This window comes from Chiloscyllium plagiosum, chromosome 6 (assembly GCF_004010195.1).
Source record: "Chiloscyllium plagiosum isolate BGI_BamShark_2017 chromosome 6, ASM401019v2, whole genome shotgun sequence".
NCBI lineage: Eukaryota > Metazoa > Chordata > Chondrichthyes > Orectolobiformes > Hemiscylliidae > Chiloscyllium > Chiloscyllium plagiosum.
Window position 1 is genome coordinate 85,032,991 of NC_057715.1, and position 23,636 is coordinate 85,056,626.

The 23,636-nt window shown below is 39.3% G+C and overlaps 1 long non-coding RNA gene across 1 annotated transcript; it reads left to right on the forward strand.

Annotated features, from left to right (window-relative positions):
- The first annotated feature begins 177 nt into the window (after positions 1-177).
- On the forward strand, positions 178-13,556 carry LOC122550785. Its single transcript, XR_006311943.1, has 3 exons — positions 178-2,397; positions 5,253-5,352; positions 12,068-13,556. It is a non-coding gene; the product is annotated as an uncharacterized LOC122550785 (long non-coding RNA).
- Positions 13,557-23,636: the final 10,080 nt, after the last annotated feature.

Sequence of the window (23,636 nt, forward strand, 5' to 3'; positions counted from 1 at the left end):
ACTGCAACTCCCAGGTCATTTCCTCTGCCCTGAAGCTCTTCAACCATGTCATGAAGCAAACCCGCTACTACTCTAGCTTATCTCTCCACGCTTCAGGCTCTCTGCCTTTATTCCTGATGAAGGGCTTTTACCCGAAACGTCGATTTTGCCTGTCCTCGGATGCTGCCTGAATTGCTGTGCTCTTCCAGCACCACTAATCCAGGATCACCAGTCAGGTCAGGCCTACTCTGGAGCTGTTGAACTATGTATGTCAGACCTATGCCATACCCAGTAGCAAATTCATGCTGGCCTTGTGAGACTCCAGAATAAACTCAAGAGAGTAGATTACAGCCTTAGCAGCTGAGTCTATCTGAAGGGCTTTGATGGAATCTTATGCACATTCATGATGAGCATATTGTCCAAAATAGTATGTAAGGAGAATATCCACAATTAGATCCAACTGCTCTATACTCAGTAGTAGCACTGCTTCAAACAGGTTAAAATTAAAAGCTTGAAGAAGGGCTTATGCCCGAAACGTCGATTCTCCTGCTCCTTGGATGCCACCTGACCTGCTGCGCTTTCCAGCAACGCATTTTTCAGCTCTGATCTCCAGCATCTGCAGTCCTCACTTTCTCCTAAAATGAAAAACTTTCCAATCAAATCTCAAAACAGACAAGGCTGTCTTCTCTCCTGTATTTTGTTTCTGTGTTGTAAGAAAACCTTTTGGATGAGTTCATCAGAAAGATTGCAAGATAAGAGGTGATGATCTCAGATTGTGGAGGCATTCACCCCAAAGCCTTCCTGAACATGGAGCACATTCATGTATTCTGCTCAAATCAGTCTGCAGAATGATGAGCGTATTTGACGAGTTTGAATCTGTCTTATGATGTAGATTAAATGGCAGTACAGGTGAGGCCATGTTCTCAGGGTATTGGGCTGAATGACATCTTGTCTGTTTCACTGGTAGATCAGTTTACTGAAGATGCTGGGAATAAAGTTTGGAGAGACGAGAGCATTCACAAAGAACTTGAACGATCATATAGCTGTAGTAAACCAGTGAATGTGAGAGCGACACTTCAGAGATGAGATGACAGTACATACTCTTGATTTCAGGGCAGCTTTTGACCAAGTATGGCATCAAGGACTCCAAGCAAAACTGAAATCAATGGAAATTGAGATGGGGGTACTGTCTGCTAGTCAAATCATACCTCACAAAGAAGAAGATTGTTATGATTGTTGGAGGTTGATCATCTCAGTCCCAGGACATCTCTTCATGACTTCCTTAATAGTTTCAGAGGCACAGCCATCAATAACTTTCCCTCCATCATAAGGTCAGGAATAGGAAAGTTACTGATAATTGGACCACTACTCTCAGCTCCCAGATACTGAAGCAGTCTGTATCCATTTAAAGCAAGATCTGGTCACATTCAGGCTTGGGCTGATAAGTGGCAAATTACAATCGCACCATACACGTGACAGGTTATGACCTTCTTCAAAAAGAGAGAGTCTAACTATCGCCCCTTGACACTACCATCATTAAATCCTACACTAGCAACATCCTAGGGTACCAGTGACCAGACAGTGAATTGGCTACAGGAAGGTTGGAATTCTTTGGTGATAAAATCACTTCTTGTCTCCTCAAAGCCTGTTCATCATCTATAAGGTACAAGTCAGGAATATGGTGGAATACTCCACACTTGACTGGGAGGATGCAAATCTATTAACTCTCACGAAGCTTGACACCATCCAAGACAAAGCTCGATCAGCAATCTATCTGCCGTCTTCAGTGTTCATCCTCCTACCAATAATAATTAGTGGTAGCCATGTGTACCATCTAAAAGTCGCACTGCAGTAAATCACTTTCAACAGTATCATCCAAATCCACAAATTCCATCACCAAGAAGGATAAAGGCTAGAAAGAGTGGGACCACCACTATCTACAGTTCCCTTTCAATCATACAGCATCCTGTCTTTGAAGTATATAATTGTTCCTTCTCTGTTTCTGGGTCAAAATCCCTTCCGAAGGGAATTTGTTCCTAAGAGCACTGTGGGTGTTCCTACAACAATGGACTACAATGGTTCAAGACATCAGCTCACCAGAACCTTCTAAAGACTAATTAGGGATGGGCAAGATATGCTGGACTGACTGTTAAGGTTCACATCATACAAGAAACAAACAAAACTAGATCTTAGCTACGAGATGCTCAGTTGCTGTATGTGGAAAAAATCTGGCACAAAATTAGTCCTGAAATATGCATTTTCAAGGAATATCGTGAAAGAATGGTATTTGTCAAGGTTCATCCTTAAGATACCAGTCTGTACTCAGCAAACTATTCCAGAGATGGCACACTGAGATAAACATCTACTGCGGCTAGAACAGCATCAACATCAACAAAAAACACTCTTTAGTATTCCAGTGTAAGTAGATATCCATGGCCAAGTGTTGCAAACTGGCACAAATCTGAGCGATACAATGAAGCGTAGAGTACCTGGAAAGGTACAGTTTAGAGATCCGGCTACTGTCCTCCAAGATGCTTTGGTAATTGTAAAACCCCTAGAGGTATATACATCAGGAAATAGATTTTTAAAAGTAAGTGTAGAAGCAGTCTGCATTGTAAGTGGAGTGAGGTGCCCTTGAGGGTCATGTACTATATTTAAATTAATTGATTTGTATTGCACTGTGCAAACTGCTACATTTGAATTAAATAGAATCTAAACAGGGATGAGGAAATTCAGCTATATGGAAAGTCTGGAATTCTGAAACTTCTCCCCTTGAGATGGGAAGAGTAAGATCTGATATGAGGTTTTCGGGATCATGAGGGGTCTAGACGAGTTGATATAGAACATAGAACAGCACACCACAGGACTAGGCCCTTTGGGTCCACCGTGTCTGTGTCTGGATTTTAACCACATCTCCTTATTCCTTACAAAAGAAAGGTGGAAAGGCAAAGGACACCAATTTAACATGAAGAAGAAGCAACAGTGACAGGAGTGAAACCTTTTTAAGCAGCAAGTGGTTAGCATCTGGAATGCAATGACTGATTGTGTTGGGGAAGCAGGTTTAGTGAATGATTTCAGAAGAGAATTAATTAATTGTTTCAGCAAAAGTACTTGCAGGGCTAGAGAAAAAAAAGTTGTTTTGGCAGGTATTATGTACGAGACAAAACTCCTCAAAATATATTAAGAAGGTATTCTGCACCCTAACTTTTATTTTATTTTGAGGCAAGTATAAGGCGCTGTGCTCCAGATGTGATTCAGTTGGTCCACCACTTGGCTTAAAGCAAACACACACTTTACTCTTACAACACAGTTAAAATGCAAACAAAAAAGAGGATTGGCATAACTTTAACTCTATTGAAATACTTAATACAATAATATGTTATTAACTACTAATCGTCAACCATTTCAATATAGAAGCATCTCAACACAGCGTCAGTAAAGACAAATTTAGCAAAATAGATATTGCTCACGTGCTATCTCGACTCCAGGCTAGGAGAAAGCAGCAATGAAAGAAATAACCTAGCAGCAGAGAGAGAATTCAAGCTTTCTACTGTAACAGAGAGAAAGAGAGCTGTATCTATCAGTTTCCCCAAACTAACCAATTCCCCAACTGAAAGCAAAACCCTGGGTCTATGTGAGTGTGACTCCACCCCTCATGCTTCATTTATCTTACTTTAAAAAACACATTTAGGAAGCTCAGAGCTGTTTACCAGTTGCTTCTGAGACAGACACGTTGACACCATGGTGTCAACACCCTCCTTCAAGAGAAACAGGACAGAACATCTCTTGAAGGCACAGTATTGTCACACAAGTGTAGATGTGTTACTCTTCCAGAGAGCTAGCAAATATACAATAGATCAAATGGCCTTCTGTGGGTCATCATTTCTTTAATTCTATTGTAATTTCATGTACAAGTTCAATTAATAAAGTATATTATGGTAGAAAATGGACCAAAATTGGCAATTGTATTCTCTTAAATCCTCAAACTGTACACAGTAAGTATCTCAAAAACAGACTCAGTTTCCCCAGTAGATTGCCATGCTTATTCTGTACATCTGTTGACCAAAGATAAACACAGTTAGCCATTTTGAACATGTATTAGAATGTAGTTACAACTCCCTGCATGGCTTTGTAATTACAGTTCACAGAATTAGTTGGCAGCAGATAGTGACAATCCTGGTTGTCCAAAAGCATCTAGAAATGTTTTATGATGTTAAAGGCTCTTATAAACACAAGAGGAATACATGGTCTGGGTTCAGGTCCAACTCAAGATCTTGCTGTAAAGTGATGTATTTGTAATGCAGTCAGCTTGTAAATCCTTCAAATGTACTTCACTGGGAGATGGTAAGAATGGGAGACGTCCCTGATCAGCCACGAGATGGAAAGCAATTGGAGCTTCTACCATCTTTATCCATATCTCCAGGCCACAGTATGTTGCCAAAGCATTTGATTGAAGAGTTGATGTGGATCAGATTGGTGCCAATAACATGGAGTTTGAATCCTCATTTTGGCTGGGGTGAATTCAGGTCTTTCCTTGTCTTACCTGTGGTAGAGGTTGTAGCACTTAGGGTTTGACCTAGCTTTGGGGAGAGAACTGAAGAAGTGAAATCCTGCAACTTTAGGAATCTTTTAAAGTAATTTGGTTTCTTTTATATAACAAGAGAAAGAAGGTTAATTTTTTCCTGATAACTTCTGAGAACAAAAGGTAGTGCACACTATATGTTAACTGGTAGTTTGAAAACATCGTTGTCAAAAATAGTAAGAAAGTTAAACACAAACACAGCTGACGAGGATGAGAAAAGCCATGTCTTTATACTTTGTAATAGAATCTCAATGTTTACAGCAGCTGTCTTTCTTTATGTATAAACTGAGAATTCAAAACAGTTATTGTTGGTTGAATTGCTGAGAGAACTCCAATGCTTCCATTTTAATATTGCCATGCACCTTTTCTGTCCAACTGAATAGGTACGTAAATGGAGAATTGGTTCATCAGATAAGCAGCATGTTCAACACTAAAGCAATGATTGCCATATGGTAACATTTTCCGAACACTGCACTAACCATCCTTGTTTATGTGTCCAACAGGAATAGGGATTGAACATATGCCTCCTGATAGAGATTCCAGCACTACACCAATGTTGGTGACCTGAATGAAAATGACACTATGGTTTAAATGCTGATCACAGAAACCTTTCATCCTTGCTACACTCGGTAACTGTATTTCCCTGGCCATATCCTTCACCAAAAGAATTTTAACCTTTCTGTTCATACAGGATGTCAGAAACTTTCTTGAGCAATTCACACTTCTGTATACTTCAAGAAAAGCTAGAAAGAAGCACAGGAAAAGTACAAACAGGAAAGACATGATTTACAGTAAGTGCCCTACCAGACTTTGAGAGCTTTGTGATTTTCAAAACTCAGTGGTAACATAATCACTTCTCAGTGGGAAAATTGTGAGTTTAGAGAGTTGACCACATAACCTAGACTAACGACAGTGCAGTCCAGACAAAGTACTGTCCTAAAGCTGTCATATGAGGTGTAAAAATACTGCCTCGTCTGCTCCTCTTGTTGGAGGTAATTTAATGATACGGGGTGAGTTCTTAATATCTTAATTCATATTTATCCCTCAAGTAACAACACAATTATCTAGTCCATTGCCCTACTCGTGTTTTCAAGACTTTGCCAAATTGGCTGCTGGATTTCTCTCAGTACAACAGTGACTATGATTCAAAAGTACTTCGTTAACTGTAAAATGCTTAGTTTTGTATTATGGAATTTGGATGGGTTCTCCATGACAAAAGCCATAAATTACAAATTTCCTAGGCCCTGAGCTAAGAGCCATATATCAATTTAACAACATAATGCAGCTAGCGTAGAGCTTTACATGATGGAATGTCAAGCTGTATACATAATTCCAGAGAACCTTCAATATACATGAGTCTTATTTATTTATTTATTTTAGCTGTATGTCTTTGTTGGGCAAAATATAGGGAACTTTGCTTGATACTTAATCGATGCTACACTGGTCTTGGGAGCACTCAGTCTTCACTTTGTGCAGTAAATTTCCATCAAACTACCATCGCCTCCTTGATTTGTGCAAAGATTAATACATTCACCTCTAAATGAAGCTGTGACTTGATGATACTATTATCATGTTTAAAAGTTATTGAGTTTGGTTTGGAAAATTGGGCAATTAATTATGGAATATTAGAGAATACATTCAGAAATATTATGCTGCAATTTATTTACTGTGTTTCTTAGATGCTCCCTTCATCTCTTGAAAGCTCCAGTATTTGTTTGTGGAGAGTTTGATGGGATTTAACATTTGTGGCAAAACCTCCTCCCTCATACCTCTGAAAACTGTTAACTTGCATTAGCAGGCCAAGAAAGGAAGTAGAGCCAAACTAGACCCTTTCTCAACCAATACTCACAAGAAGATAGCTATCAGCATGAGTCATACAACAATGATCAGGCGGTAATTTTCAGTTTTCTCAGGGTTGGATGGGGAAGGAAGAAACTAAGGATTATGGTTTGACTGCAGTTTGTATATTTTCAATTCAGAAAGCAATGGAAAAGAAAATGGAGCATGGTATGTTACATTGGGCCAATCCATTACTACTAATTTTCCATCCATTGCTGCAAATTATAATTATCAGGAGTAAGAATCCAATTTCTCCCTCTGTGGGTGATAAAGCCAATTGTAGAATCCCACTTGCTGAGTTCAGCAATGAAATGCAGTCCTGATTGTCTCGCAAATACTGTTTACTCTTCAAGAATTCAAAATTCCATTTGTACAGAATAACATGCATTTGCTAACTTTGCAGACTGATGAGTTTAATGTTCTAATTTTTTTTAATTTCATCAAAAATGATGCCATTTAACTGGTACTATTTTGTGAGCTAGCTAATTAGTGTGTTATCCTGAAAGAATGACAAATCGTTTGATTTCATGGACCGTTTAAATGCATGAAATGGAGCCAGGGTCTTCTATGAAGCTCTAACTCAATGTTTAAATATATTTTAAATATATTTTAAGTTACATAGAAGGTTTATTCCCCAGGGTGGGGGAGTCCAAAACTAGAGGCTATAAGTTTAAAGTGAGAGGGGAAAGATTTAAAAGGGACCTAAGGGGCAACTTTTTCATGCAAATGGTCGTGTGTGTATGGAATGAGCTGCTCGAGGAAGTGGTGGAGGCTGGGCACAATGACAACATTTAAAAGGTATCTGGATGGGTATATGAATAGGAAGAGTTCAGAGGGATATGGGCCAAATACAGGCAAATGGAACTAGATTCATCATGGATGAGTTGGATCGGAAGGTCTGTTTCTGTGTTGTATATCTCTATGGTTCTATAATTCTATGACTAAATATTAGTTTTGGTGTTCTCACGTTGGATTTATCTAACAGAAGTAGCATTAACTTTCAGTATAATTTTAAAAAGTTTGATTCTAATAATTATTTTCAAAAATCTCATACTTGTTTCCAAATCCTTATCTCTGGGATCTTCTCCAGCCTTACAGCTCCCCAAGATATCTGCTTTCAGCCAATTTGGACTATGTCAGCATTCCCAATTTTGAATGCTACCCATTGGTAGTGATATATTCAACTGTTAAGGTCCTAACAGTGGAATTCCCTCCCTATATTTCATTAAGATCTTAAACCTCTCGTCTAAGCTTTAATTTATCTGGCTTGTAATTGTATATAACTTAACGTTAAATTTTGCTTGATAGTGCTGGCAATGAACCATTGGATGCTTTACAGTATTAAAAGTGCTATATAGATGCAAATTGTTTTGTTGTTTAGTGAGTAAAATATATAAGCACATTAGAAATTTCTTGTGCTTCAGACTTTGAGATGAGATTGTCAGGATGTTTGAATAGAATGTAATCCTGTATTTAGAGGGACCTACAAGTTCTTTATTTAATTTTTCTTTGTGTTTATAAACAATTTATTTAAATCATAGAATCCTTACAGTGTGGAAGAATGCTGGGTAATGCAACATCACTTGTATATGTTTAAATGTTAAATACTGCTTTCAAGCATATAGGCATGCCACTTCTCATAAATGTGTCATGAGAGATAAGATTTCTAAGCTAAATTCAGCCTCTCACATAATCTCACACAAGATCTCTTTGAATGCAAGATTTTACATTTTCTTTCTCCAGTAAAGATCTGCTCATGTGAACTGACTGGGAAGAAGCTGGAAATTAGGCCTACCAAAGCACGTTTCTGTGTTGAGCCTGGGACTTGGTTACATATTCTTCCATGAGAGAGCTCCATGGTGAATATAAACAACCCACCCACACAACACACACACAATACCCACACAAAAGAATGGCACTAAACCTTCCAGGAGAGGCTCACATTTGTGTGAGCAGGCCCAAATGACTAGATATCTCAGTTCCCCCCCCGCACAGGGTTCTAAATTAAGCATTAAGCTCCTTATTTGTCAATGTAAAATGCTGGTCTTAGGCAGGAACTCTTGATGCTAAATGTGTCCTGCCTCAATTTCAGATTGGATATTCTTTTAGACGACGGAATGTTGGTTCCTGACATTGCTACAGCCAAATAGGAGTAATATAATTGTTGTAAAGAGTGTTAATCTATTCAAGATTAAAAATGTCACTATTTTGAGTTCATTAAATAACTGTCAGTCTATATGGTTGAGGTTTAGTAAATAGTTAGCAACTCATGATATTTATGTCAAATCTCCTAATGTTTAAAGGCAATTTGGCTAAGTACATGAATAAGAAATGTTTGGAGGTATATGGCCAAGCACAGGTAGGTGGGGCTAGTTTAGTTTGGGATTATTGTTGGTATGGATGAGTTGTACAGAAAGGTCTGTTTCCGTGCAGTATTACTCTATGACTCTAAGATTTATAAGAAGACCGTGTAATTGACAACCTGTGAATTTAACATAAGAGCAAAGGAAATAGGAACAGGCATCGGCGATGTTGTCCTTGGACTTTGCCATTCAATGAGACCACTCTTACATTATTCAGAAAGAAGCACAAGATATCAATAGAAGATCTTACAATGTTTATTTGCTATAACATAACAAATTTAATTAAATGTTTCAACCTGAGATAAAATCCAAAACTCTAATTATGAGTTTTGATGCGATGCTGTTCAGATGATATATCCTTTATTATTTTGAATAGAGTTCACTGAAGTTATTAAAACATAGGGGCCCAACAAAAACAATCATTAGCTTCTACATTTCAGGATGTAAATATAGGTGAAGGAGCAACACATCTGGTTTTAAATTGAACATCAAAGCATATTCATGATGCATAATCTTTCTTGCAAAATTGAAATTAATTGTCTGAAAACATTTCCTTACAAATTGAAGATTGGTGCTAAAATATTCATACTGAGAGGCTAAGATTCCACAGATTTTGCAAAAACAACCATTGGCATGTGGAGTGTTTGTTCAAAACATAAGTTTAATTACCAAAGAGATGCCTTATCAGTTCTTCTTTCCTGTTTCCTTACAGCTTGTGAGCTGCAAAACCCAGCACTACAGAATCCATTGTCTGTTTTTGCCCCAAAAAACTTTATTAGTAAATTATTTATAAATGCATTACCAAACAGTTCAAGTTGGACAATACAGAAAATAAAATAAAAGCTATCAAATTTTAAATTGGAACATTGTGCTGTTAGGTGCCTTCACCCACATGTTATAGACCAGACCAGACCCCATCAAAATATATTAAGAAGATATTCTAGATGCTAACTTTTTCTTATTTTAAAGGTGAGTATAAGACATTACATTGCAGATGCAATTCAATTGATCAAACTACTCATTACTAAAATAAAATACATTTTATTTTAATACTACCAATAAAATACAGACAAAATAAAATAAAAGAATGAGCATAACTGTAACTCTGAATGCTTAAGAAAATAATAGATATATTCCTATTAATTAACTGTTCCAATACAGTAACATCCCATAAACACACCCTTAGCAAAGATAAATTCAGTAAAATAGATTATCTCACGTGCAATTCTAGCAGCAGGAAGTGTACCCCAACTTATAGCTGTAACAGAGAGAGGAATGAGAGCTTCCACATCCAGCTTCAAGATCCCTGCAATGCAGAAACCTAAAACTAAAACTCCTGACTCTATGGGAGCTTGACCTCACCCAGTCAGGCTGCTTTTATTGCTCCAACTTTTAAAAAACCCAAGCCTTCACAAGCTGTTTACTTTAATGGATTTGAGCAGACTGTTCAGTGCCTCTGTCTCAACCTTTCTTCATTAAACAAAATCCAGGACAAAATGCACCTCTTAAAGCCGTAGTATCGTCACATGTCCAAAATTGGACATTTATTAAATATGACTAGAAGTTATTTGCATTCCAATATGAGCTATGAGAGTTCTAAAAGTTAACAGACCCTCAGAATATTATGGCAGAAAGGCCTTAGACAGTGGCCTTTCATTACTATGCCTTCAATGTATGCCTCAGCATGTAGTCCTGAACCTTGGAATGTACCACTCTAGAACACTCCATCGAGAACAACTCTTTGCACTGGAGAATCAAAAAGTTTCAGGCAGACCAAATAATGTATTTCACTGAGTTGATGGTCTACTAGTTGGCAGTTGATGTCGATATCGGTATATGTATCCCAGGGAACACGCCATGAAGCACAGTCTCCTGCATCACAAAGCATCTCAGGATAAACCATTGTATCTCTCTCTAGACTATTTTTGCAAAGGTATTTTCCAGAAGGAGATGTAGATGGCCTTTTCATTACCACAGCCATCTCAAGGGCAGAATGAGGTGGCATAGAGATTGGGGTGTGCATGCATCGTTTTAGTACTTTGTTGTTTCCTATGATAATATGAAACTGGTACCTGCCCCACTCACACCCACTTCATCTTGATGAGGGTGTTAACATTAGCAATACAAGTCCATATCAGAGGTATGCAGTGTACACAGATAATTGCATCAGTATCTAACGTTAATTTGTTGCTAGTACTAGTAATTTGAATCTTGCTGCTCCAGTTATTGTACTTTCCTAAATGTACAACAGAATATGGAGTCGCCTCCACCAGTGTGATTTAAAGAAGCAATGTTCTCAAAGAAAAGACCAAGCGAAAAAGTGGCCTTATTCTCATAGGATCTTCCAGGAACACTGTTACTACCCAGGCTAATAGTAGGTTTGTGTATTTTGCTTGCAGTTTACAAAGGAGATGCAAACAGAAACATTTGCAATAGCATTAATGATTTAATAATACAAATAGAAATTACTAGGTTTCCTCTAATAATGGTTAAGAATTACAGAATAATTAAATTTTGGAAATATGCATCAGGTTATTTGATTTTTAGAAGAGCTAGGCAAAATAGAGAAGGAATTGGAGTGGCCCCGATAATGATGACTGGTATAAAGACAGTGGAGAGAAGGGATCTTAGCTCAGAAAATCAAGATGGAGAAATACTTTGCATGGAGTTAAGAAACAACAAGGGGAAACAAAACACTGTTGGGAGTAGTCTACAGGCTGTTTATCTGTAATTACAATAGCAGGAAGAACATTGATGAAGAAATTGGAAATGAAAGGAGGTGTGCAACATCACAGAGTAGGGAATGTCAGATTGTGTCGGGTTGAGGTGGGTATCGGATGTCAAGCTAGGGAAACTGTTAAGTCAGGGGCTGGTATCAGGTCAGAGTAAGGTTGGGATAGGGACTTTCAAGAGAGGATGGAGTTGTCAGGTTAGGTGGGAGGTACTAGGCCTGGGGATGTCAGTGGGCCGCAGGGATGAAGTGAGGCAGGGCAGTTGTGATTTAGGTTTTTAATTGTTTCATGTATTCTGGGCAACCATTAAGTTTCAGTGAATCGGGACCATTGGCTGTCTCTAATTTTAAATCTCCAATGTTTTTGGAGGGTTCCAGACACAAAGGAATTGCTCATCAGAATTTTCAATGTTTTTCACTATCTACCAGATAATAGTGAGGACCCAGAATTAAGTCATTGGACACAAAACAGTCTCTCTCCACAGATGCTGCCATACTTGCTGAGTTTCTCCAGTAATTTCTGCTTTTACTTCAGATGGCCAGCATCCATTGTATTTTGTGTTTCTTCAACAGAACTGTGATCGATTTCTGAAAAGCCTTCCAGTTGAGCCAAGGATTCTTGAAGGATGTTGTCCCTGACCTTCCTGGGGAGTTATGACTTCAAAATGCTGTTTACAGTCGTTTAATTGCTGCTTTTTAACTTTTGATGAAAACTTTTGATGCCCTCAATGCAAACTCAATCACAGGGCAATACTGTGTGGGGAATTCTTCCAGACATTAGGTGTCTAAGAAGATTTTTAATTCTCACGCCTTTCAGGATCTGTTGTATTTCCAAAACAGTAATTGTATTCCAACTAGTGTTCTTCATGGTGCTGTTGAGATAACACATCAGTCTGTCTGTTTTTTCGGTCTGAAGTGAATCGATAAGAATCTGCCATGTGACTTCTGACAGCATTTTTAAAAATACTGTGACTATTTTAGAACAGTGCGTTTGTTGTGAGTGCTATCGTCAGGTAGAGAAACAAGTATACATGCTCAAGAACACAGTGTTGCAGTGTTGTCATGACCCAGTTACAGGGCACAGGAGCTGTTCGTGGTGCTACCGATGTAATTACACAAGTACGTACTGCTGCTGATTATACTGAATTCTGAGGGGCTTGATTCGAGCTCAGGCCAGATTTCTTAGTAACTTAAACAGGAATCAAGGTGCTTCTTCTTCCTTAGCAGCCACTTTCCCCTTGTCCCACCTGGGGTGGATTGGCATGAGGAGCCAGAATGGACTATGAGAAAAAGCTGAGGCACCACTAAGTAATAAACGCATAACTGATTACTCTGAAATAAAAATGGGAAATCTGCATATGAACTGGCATTGATGTGACTTACACGTGGAACATGATAGCACCAACAGAGAACTTGGAGGCAGATTCCAAAGACTTGTGACAAGCTGATGATTCTGGCCCAATCTGTATATGCACCAACAGCCATTTTATCATCCATTTGGATGTTCAGAGTAATAATAATCCATTCAAATTAATCTTCTTTATAAAATATAGAACATAATTACATATTTGTGATAGTACGTTGTTCTTCATTGTTTCTTCTGTCTCTTTCACTCAATCCCAAAGCCTGTCAGGAGTGTAATGGAATGCTCTCCACTTTCCTGGGTTAGTGCGGCTACAACAACACTCAAGAAACTTGACAGTACCCAAGACACAGAAGCTGCTTGATCGGTACCTCATCTGCCACTTTAAATATTTATTCCATCCACCACCAGCACAAAATGGCAGCAGAGTGTGCCAACCACAAGATGTATGACAGCAACTCATGAAGGCTCCTCCAAATCCACAACCTCTAGGAATTAGGTAGACAAGGGTAGTAGATGCATGAGATCATCAGCAAGTTTTCCTCCAAGCCGCACACTATCCTGGAATGGAACCAATTACCATTCCTTCACTGTCACTGGGTCAAAATTTTGGATCTTTCTCTTATTAACACTGTGGCTGTGCTGACACCCCATGGACTGCAGCAGTTCAGTGAAGTGACTCACCAGTACTATGTCAAGGGCAATAGGGATAGAAAGTATATGCTGACCTGGACAGTGTCCATATCCAGTGAACATAGTCATTTAAAAATAAATTATGATCATCATTTACTGAATTTGAAAATCCTCTCAGTATGATTTTGACAACTGTAAAAACCCTTTCCTCTTTTACATATTTGCATTTACTACCCTTGTCTATCTATTTGTAGCAAGTTATGCAATAATTCTTTGATTGTTTGTTGCTTTTCTGCCATCAAATGTTTGAATGAGGTTTTCTAATTTAGCATAATGAATTCATTCTCATACTTACATAGTTAAAAATCATACAATATCATGTTATACTCCAACAGTTTTATTTGGAAGCACTAGCTTTTGGAGCGCTGCTCCTTCATCAGGTGGTTGTGGAGAATAAAATTGTAAGACACAGAATTTATTCTCCACAACCACCTGATGAAGGAGCTGTGGTCCGAAAGCTAGTACTTCCAAATAAACCTGTTGGACTATAATCTGGTGTTGTGTGATTTTTAACTTTGTACACCCCAGTCCAACACTGGCGTCTCCAAATCGTACTTACATAGTTTGCTTTGTTTGGACATAACTAATTACTTTTGGAACTTAATAAGAAACTCTATCATGTTATGATCACTTTTTAAATTATTTGTCCATGGCTAGAGACTCCTTTACTACAAGGCTACTAATTAGGCCTTCCTTATTTAACAATACTAAATCTAAAATATCCTGTTCCTGAGTTGCCTTTTTTGACACACTATCTTAAATAAATCTTGCATAAGTTCCATGAGCTTGTACTTGACCCTATTACTGCTCAATTAATAACCCTCCCTCCTCTTGTCAGGCCTGCTCTGTTCCACACCCTAACATGTCATTATCCTGACCCAATACTTCTCCCCCACCCTGTCCCTCAGCTTGTTGGACCCAAAACACCTTGCCCGTCCATACAAACTCTCTAGCCGACTCAACACCAACACCACAACCAACAGCCCTCAACCCAACCCAACACAGGCCTCTCTCCCATTAATAGACTTACGTGGCTACTTATTCACCGGCCACCCTATTTCCTAAGCCACATAGCTACCTCCCTCCATCCCCACACCAACCTACCTTTCCCTTCAAACGTAGTGATCTTCAACAATAAAAACAGAAATTGCTAGAAAAGCTCAGCAGGACTGGCAGCATCTGTGGAGAGAAATCAAAGTTAACATTTTGAGTTGAGCCACCCTTCCTCAGAACTCTACAGCATCTGCAGTTTTTTCGATTTTTATGTAGTAATCTTCAAATTATCTCCAGTCCCACCTGCAAATACTTACAAAAATAAAAGAGGAAGGCAACGACTAGAAAGATGATACAGCAGGGAGGGCTTTAGGTTCCTGGACACTGGGACTGACTCTGGGGAGGAGGGCTCCTGTACAAGCCAAATGGAGTTGCATCTAAACAGAGCTGAGACTGAGTTCCTTGTGGGAAGTTCTGATAGTGTTGTTGGTAAGGCTTTCAACTAATTTGGCAGGGTTGTGGGAATTCAAGAGAAAAAATTGGGGAAAAATACCATTGATCACAAAATACTTGAAGAGACAGACAGCGCTAGTATCGTGAATATTAAGTTAAGAGGTGAAGTCAGCATAAGAGAGAAATTAATGATATCTACATCAACATTAATGTGCATGTATATGAAGGCACGGAGTTTAATAAGTAAGATTAGGGAGTCACAGATGCAACGTGAAAATATGATATTATAGCAATAACAGAGACCTGGCTCATGGAAGGGCAGGACTGGTGTTAAATATTTCTGGGTGGAAGTTGTTCAGAAAAGATGGAAAAGGAAAGAAAGGGGGAGGGGTAGTGGTATTAGTTCAGGAGAGCTTTTCCGTATTGGAGAAAGTAGATGTCCCAGAAGGATCAAAGCCAGAATCAACTTAGCTAGAGCAAATAAATTACTTACTTTCTCAGTGCGGTCTATCGACCATTACCTTGTGGAAAGGATCTATAGGAACAAACCTACAGGGAAATTTTAGAGATACCAACATTAATTGGAGACTTTAACTACTTGAATCTGGACTAGGACAATGATGGTGTGAGGTCAACAAGGATAAAGCATTTCTAGACTGTGGTCAGGAGAATTTCCTACTGCAGTATGTGCCAGTTCAACAAAGAAGGATGTGTCGTTGAATCTAGTTCTTGGAAATAAGGAAGGCCAAGTAGATAAACTGTCAATGGAGAATGTTTGGGAGACAGTGATCATTGTTGGTGGAGTATGATAGTGGTCAGAGAGTCATACAGCTGTACACCATGGAAACAGACTCTTTGGTCCAACTCGTCCATGCCAATCAGATGTCCTAAATTAATCTAGTTTCATTTGCCAGCATTTGGCCTATGTTTCTCTAAACTGTTCATACTCATATACCCTTCCAGATACTTTTAAAGTTTGTAATTGTACCAGTCAGCACCACTTCCTCTGGCTGCTCATTCTATACACTCACTACCCTCTGTGTGAAAAAGTCCATTAGGTCCCTTTTAAATCTTTCTCCTCTCATCTTAAATCTATGCCTTCTGGTTTTGGACTCCCCTACCCCAGGGAAAAGACCTTAGTTATTCACCCTATCCATGCCCCTCATGATTTTATAAATCTCTGTAAAGTTACCCCTCAGCTTCCAATGCTCCAGGGAAAATAGCCCTCGTCTATTCAGCCTCCCCATGTAGCTAAAACCTACCAACTCTGGCAACATTCTTGTAAATCTTTTCTGACCTCTTTCAAGTTTCACAACATCTTTCATATAGCAGGAAGACCGGAATTGAACCCAGCATTTCAAAAGTGGCCTAACGGTCAATCCAGAGTAAAAACAATCCTTTGGCAGAGAGCTGACTTCAATGGGGCAAGCATATTATTGGGTTCGATAGACTGGAATAAAAGATTGATGGGAGAAACAGTAACTGAAAAATGGGCTACCGTCAAAGGGGAGAAAGTTAGGACACAGTGAAGATATATTCCCAACAAACAAATCTAGAGCTCCCTGGTTGACAAAAGAGATAGCATTTAAAATAAATAAGAAACCATATGCTTCTGATTAGTATCAGATATATGTTACCTGCCAGTTTTTTGAGAATTGAGAACAAAGAAGAATAGAAAAAATTGAGAGGGAAGATGACAAAACAGACAAGAGAAGCAACAAGATTGTGACAAAACAACTGGCAGGCGACATAAAGTGGATTCCCAAAGTCTTCCATATGGCATTCCAGCAGATAGCATGAAAAGAAGGAGGAAGGTCAGTTATTGAATATATACATGGAGGCAGGGGACATGTTTGAGGTATTAATTTAATACTTTACACTTGTCTTTACCAAGGAGGTAGATGCTGCCCAGGCTATAAGGGGAGAGGAGGAAACTGTCACAAGAACGGTTAAAAACTGATAAGGAAGAAGTGTATGATAGATGATTGATACAGGAAACGGGATCAGATGGCATGCGCCAAGGATATTAAGAATGGAAAATTGCAGGCAATTGGGCATAACATTTTTCCCTAGACTCAGGGGAGCTGCCAAAAGACTTGAGAATTGCAAATATCATGCTATTATTCAAAAATGGTGGCAAGGATAAGCTTAGCAATTATAGACCAGTCAGTTTAACATCAATGCTGGGGAAGTTTCAACAAACAATTATTCAAGATAGAATTAGTAGTCACATTGAAAATAGTGGGTTGATGAGGAAGGGTCTGCATGGACAATTGAACAGGAAATCATTTTAAATTAACTTTCTGGACGTTTAGAAGAGGTAACAGAAAGAGATGATAAGGATAATGATGTTGTTAGCTCATAGAAAGAAGGCACACAAGCAATATGGATACAAAGTTAGCTGAGTGATAGAAAAAAGAGTAGTGGTAGTGGTCAATGCATATTTTATGGACTGGAGGAATGTTTGTAGTAGAGTTCCCAAGGTTTAGAATTGAGACTTATTTTTCCTCATTTATATTAATGACACACCTTGGTGTGCAGGGGATAGTTTCAATGTTTGTGGAAGCACTGTAAACTGAGGAGGACAGTATATAGAACTTCAAAAGGGCACAGATAAGTTGGCGGAGTGGCAGATAGGTGGCAGTGAAGTTCAATGCAGACATGGATGAAGGAATGTATTTTATTAGGAAGAACATAGAAAATTTAATGTAGGGGATACAATTGTAAAGGGATTGTGGAACAGAGAGACCAGGATATGTATGCATATTGGATGTGGCAGGACATGTGGAGCCTAGAGTTTATTAAACATACAGTATTCTGGCTTTACTAATATGGGCATGGAGTCCAAGATCAAGGAGATGATGAACTTGTATGAGACACTTGTTAGACTTCAGCCAGAACATGGTGTACAGTGCTGGGAGTCACAAGAGGAATGAAGTGAACATACTGGAGAGCGCAGAAGAGGTTTAGAAGAATAGGTCTAGGGATGAGAAACTTTAATTATGAGGACAAACTGGAGAGGTTGGGGCTGTGATCCTTGGAGAGAAAGAAGATCTGTCAGAACTTTTCAAAATCATGAAAGGGCTGGATAGAGTAGATAGGAAGAAACCATTTGCACTCAAGAAAGGAGTCATGATGTTCATTTGGAGAACTGGCACAGACACAATGGGTTAAGTAGTCTCCTTATATGGCATAATACAACATAACACTTCTGTGATTTTGTGATGATGTGGCTATAGAGATTGTAACAGAGTTGTAAGATGAACATAGTGAGAAGTGGAATAAATTGTGAGGAGATATTAAACATTACACTTGGTAGAACAATTAAGTAGATTCTTTTTTAATTGCTGGAAGATTGGGAAATGTTGGTAATCAGAGGGAACATTTTTATCCTTGCACACAAATCACAGCAAATTAACATGCAGTTCAGTAGGAAATTAGAAAAGCAAGTGATATGCTAAATTTTATTACAAAAGTGTCAAGTTAAAGAAGTAAAGCAGAGGAGGATTGAATTTTTCATCTTACAGAATACAGCTCAGCTCCTTTTTTCATGCAATGAAGAACTCCACATTTCTAACAGAAGATTCTGATCAGTGCTCCTTCGGAAATACAGAGCTGATTTTCCATTCTGACAATGTAGCTATCTGCAAGCCAGAACAGTCAAGAGAAGCAGTGTTTCTAGCAGTATTCAGATCTGAAAAGTCTGACATGGACAGCCAATTTGATATCCAGTAGATATATAAGAAAAATGTGAAGTTAGAGTGCCAGAAGGGTAGTGTGCAGGGTGTTTAGGCAGGTAAGGTGTCAGATAAGCAGGCAAAATTGAGTACTCTAGATGCTGGAGTGTGGTCCTGGACAAGCACAGCAGTTCAGGCAGCATCCTAGGAGCAGGAAAGTCAAAGTTCTGGGCAAAAGCCCTTCATCAGAAAGGTATTAGATAAGTAGGGTGCCAGATTGGTACATGCCAAGTGGGTAGGGAATAGAATGCGAAGGTGTAGGGTGCCAGGTACGTAGTGTGCCAGTGTGTAATGTGGGAAGGGCATTTCCCAAGGTTGGGTAGGTTGGGGCACCAGAGGAAATTGGATCCTACAAGGGTCATGGTGGTAGTTCTGGCTCCCAGAGTGATGGGACGGCAGGAAGGTTCAGATCCAATGGTGAGGGATGGTTTGCATTGGATCAAGAGGCATGGCATAGGGAATAAGGTCTTGAGTGAGGGAGTTCAGTTCTTACAATAGAGAAAATAGAGGCATTTGGCTTTGGTGCAGGGCAGAGGAAGGCTAGATCATTGTATGGATATGTGGAATCAGATCTGGATTAGGTGAAAAGAGGTTGGGTCATGCAAGGGGGAAAGGGTTGTTTGGTGTACTTGATGATATGATATGTTTGAATTACTTCATTCATTCATTCACAGAATGTGGACATTGCTGGCTGAGCCAGCATTTATTGCCTGTCCCTAATTGTCCTTAAGAAGTAGAGTATAAGCTGTCTTCTTGAATTGCTGAAGTCCCTGTGGTGTAGGTATACTCAGTGCGGTTGGTGGCAAAGTAGTCAGATTTTGCAACGGTGAAGCAATGATGATATAATTCCAAGCCAGGATGTGTATGGCAGATTGTGGTGTTCCCTTATTTCAGCTACACTTGTCCTTCTAAGTATAAGGTTATGTCTAAAGTAACTTGATGAGTTTCTGTGGTGCATCTTGTAGATGACACACATTTCTGCCACTGTGCATCAATGGTGGAGCAAGTGAATGCAGAAGTTAGTGGATGGGCTACCAACAAGTGGGTTGCTTTGCTGTCCAGTGTTGTTGCAGTGGCACTTGCCCAGGCAAATGGAGACTATTCCATCATACTTCTGATGGTGGATAGAGTTTTAAGAAGTCAGGAGATGAGTTACTCATTGTAGAATTCCCAACCTCTGACCTGATTTGTACTCATGGTATTCATAATGGATGGTCCAATTCAGATCCTGGTAGCTAGTAATCCCCAGGATGTTGTTAGTAGAGGTTTCAAAAATGATAATGCCATTGAATGTCAAAAGGTGATGGTAGGATTCTCCCTTGTTGGAGGTAGTCATTGCCTGTCACTTGTGTGGCTCAAATATTACTTGCAATTTATCAATCCACATCTGAATATTGTTCAGGTACTAAGCAAATCCATGGGGATATGGGCTGACAGATCTCCAGGTCCAGATAGACTTCATCCTAAGCTCTTAAAAGAAGTGGCTAATGAGGTGATAGGTACATTGGAGTTAATTTGCTAAGATTTGCCAGATTCTGAAAATGTTTCACCAGACAGTAAAGTAGCAAATTTAACCCCACTTCAAAAATGGAAGGGGAAGAAAAGAGAAAATAAAAGACCATTGGCTTAACTCAGTCAGGGGGAATGTGTTCAGACTGATTATTACAGATTTATAGTTGGACATTTCGGAACACTCAACGTAATCAGGCAGAGTCAGCTTGGTATTACCAAAGGGAAATCATGCTTAACTAATATATGAGAGTTCTTTGAAGGAGTAACATGTGTTGTGGATATTCTAGGAGAAAGTGAGGACTGGAGATGCTGGAGATCAGAGTTGAGAGTGGGGTCCTGGAATAGTGGATTGTGGGTTGTGGATATTCTGCTTAGATTTCCAGAAGGCATTTCATAAGGTGCCACATCAAGGATAATTGTGAAAGGTAAAAGCTCATGGTGTCATGGGTAACATTGTATCATGGATAGAAGAAGATTGGCTGGCTGGCAGAAATCAATAGATAATGCATACTTAGCTCTTTGGTTGATTGGCATGATGTGTCAAGTTGAGTCCCATAGGGGCCTGTGCTGCGGTCTCAATATTTTACAATTTAAATCGCCTACTTTGATGAAGGAAGCAAAGTTGTGGGAGATAAATTTGCAGATGACATAAAAACAGATAGGAATTTATGTTGTGAAGGAGACAAAGAGTTTGCAAATAGATACAGAGTCATAGAGTGAAAGAGATGTACAACATGGAAACAGATCCTTCGGTCCAACTTGTCCATGATGACCAGATGTCCTAAACTAAGCTAGTCCCATTTGCCAGTACCCGGCCCTTATCTCTCTAAACCCTTCCTATTAACATACTCATCCAGATACCTCTTAAATGTTGTAATTATACCAGCCACCACCAATTCTTCTGGCAGCTCACTCCAAACACGCACCACCCTCTGCATGAAGATGTTTCCCCGTAGGTCCCTTTTAAATTTTTGCCCTCTCACCCTAAACCTATGCCCTCTAGTTCTGGACACCCCACCCCAGAGGAATTGTCTGTTTACCCTATCCATGCCCCTCCTGATTTTGTGAAGCTCTATAAGGTCACCCCTCAGCCTTCGACACTCCAGGGAAACAACCCTAGCCTATTCAGCCTCTCCTTATAGCTCAAACCCTGGCAACATCTTTGTAAATCTTTTCTGAACCCTTTCAAGTTTCGCACCATCCTTCTGATAGAAGAGATCAGAATTGCACACAATATTCCAAAAGTAGCCTAACCAATGTCCTGTACAGCCGTAGCATGGCCTCCCAACTCCTATACTCAATGATCTGTCTAATAACAGAAAGTATACCAAACACCTTCTTCACTATCCTATCTATCTGCAACACTACTTTCAAGGAACTATGAGCCTGCACTCCAAGTTCTCTTTGTTCACTCCCCAGGACCTTACCATTAAGTGTATATGTCCTGCCCTGATTTGCCTTTCCAAAATGCAGCACCTCACATATATCTAAATTAAACTCCATCTGCCACTCCTTGGCCCATTGGCTCATCTGATCAAGATCCTGTTGTACTCAGAAGTAACCTTCTTCTCTGTACACTACACCAGCAATTTTGATATCATCTGAAAACTTACTAACTATACCCATTATGTTCACATCCAAATCATTTATATGAATGACAAAAAGCAGTGGACCCAGCACCAATGCTGGTCACATGCCTCCAGTCTAAAAAGCAATCCTCCAACACCACCCTCTGTCTTTTAACTTCAAGCCAGTTCTGTATCCAAGTGGCTAGTTGTCCCTGCATTCCATGACATCAAACCAGTCTATCACAAGGAACCTTGTCGATGTGCTTTACTGAGGTCCCTACAGATCACATCACTGCCCTGCCCTGCCCAACATAGTTGAGTGAGTGGGCAAATATCTGGCAGATGGAGTATAATGTGGGAAAATGTGAAGTTGTTTACTTTGACAGGAAGAATGAAAAAAGCAATGTATTACTTAAAGGGAGAACGGTTACAGAATTCCAAGGCACAGAGGGATTGAAATGTTCGGAACCATGTCAGTATGCAGATACAGCATGTACTTGAGAAGGCTGTTGGAATGTTATCCTGTGTGACAATAGGAATTGAACACAAAAGTAAGGATATTATGTGCCATTAAGCATAAGCTTTGGTGAAAACACATCTTGTAAATTGTATGTAGTTTTGGTTTCCTAATTCAAGGAAGGGTGTAAATGCTTTGGAGATGATTCAGAGGAGGTTTACTAGATTATAAACTGGAAAAAAAATGGGTAGTATTATGAGGATCGGTTGACAGGCTGGACCTGTGTCTGCTGGAATTTAAACTGGAGGGGTGACTTGAAGTGTATAAAATCCTGAATGACCTTGACAAGGTGGATGTGGAAATTATTTTTTCTCTCTTGGGTGAGTCTGGAACTCGGAGGTACTGAAAATTGGAGTCACCATTTTCAGACAGAGATGAGGAGAAATGTTTCTCAGAGGCTGCAACTTTGGAACTCTTTGCCTCAGAAGGTGGTGGAAGCAGGCTCAGTGAATATTTCTAAGGTGGAGGTAGTTAGGTTCTTGTTAGGGCAGGAGACTTAAAAGTTATTGAGAGTAGGATAGAATATGAGATTGAAAAGAAAAATAGAGCTAATCTTATTGAATGGCAGGACAGGTTTGAGGTGCAAATGGCTTTCCTCAACTCCTATTTCATGCGTTCGTATATTCATTCTCCAATGATTGCAAAATCTAGGTTGATGAGATAGAGGCCTTATCATTAATATTAACTGTACTGGTACACTCCCCTCACACAAATAATGGACATGATTTGGAGATGCCGGTGTTGGACTGGGGTGCACAAAGTTAAAAATCACACAACATCAGGTTATATTCCAACAGGTTTAATTGGAAGCATTAGTCCTTCATCAGGTGGTTGTGGAGGGCTCAATTGTCAGACACAGAATTTATAGCAAAAGTTTGCAGTGTGATGTAACTGAAATTATACATTGAATAATACCTTAATTGTTTGTTGAGGCTTTCATCTGTTAGAATACTATGATAGTTTCACTTCTTTCATGTGTAAATCACAAAACCTTTTTTTAAAGTTGCATTCTGCAGTTAACTGTAACAATGGGTGTTAGCTAGACAATATGTTGAAGGTGTTAGCCCCCTGTGTTCTCTGTCTTTGCCATAATGTTTAGACTGATTGTAAACTAAAAAGTGAGATAACAGAGTTTTACATGAATTCATGCAGTTTTTGAGCGAAGTACAATGTAACTCTGCAAGTCCAAATTCACCCACAAACGTATGTGTATATGTATATGTGTGCATGTGCATCTGGGTCTTTGTGTGTGTGTGTGCCTGTCTGTCTGGGTTGGGCAGTTGTGAGTGAGTGAGAGAGTGTATAT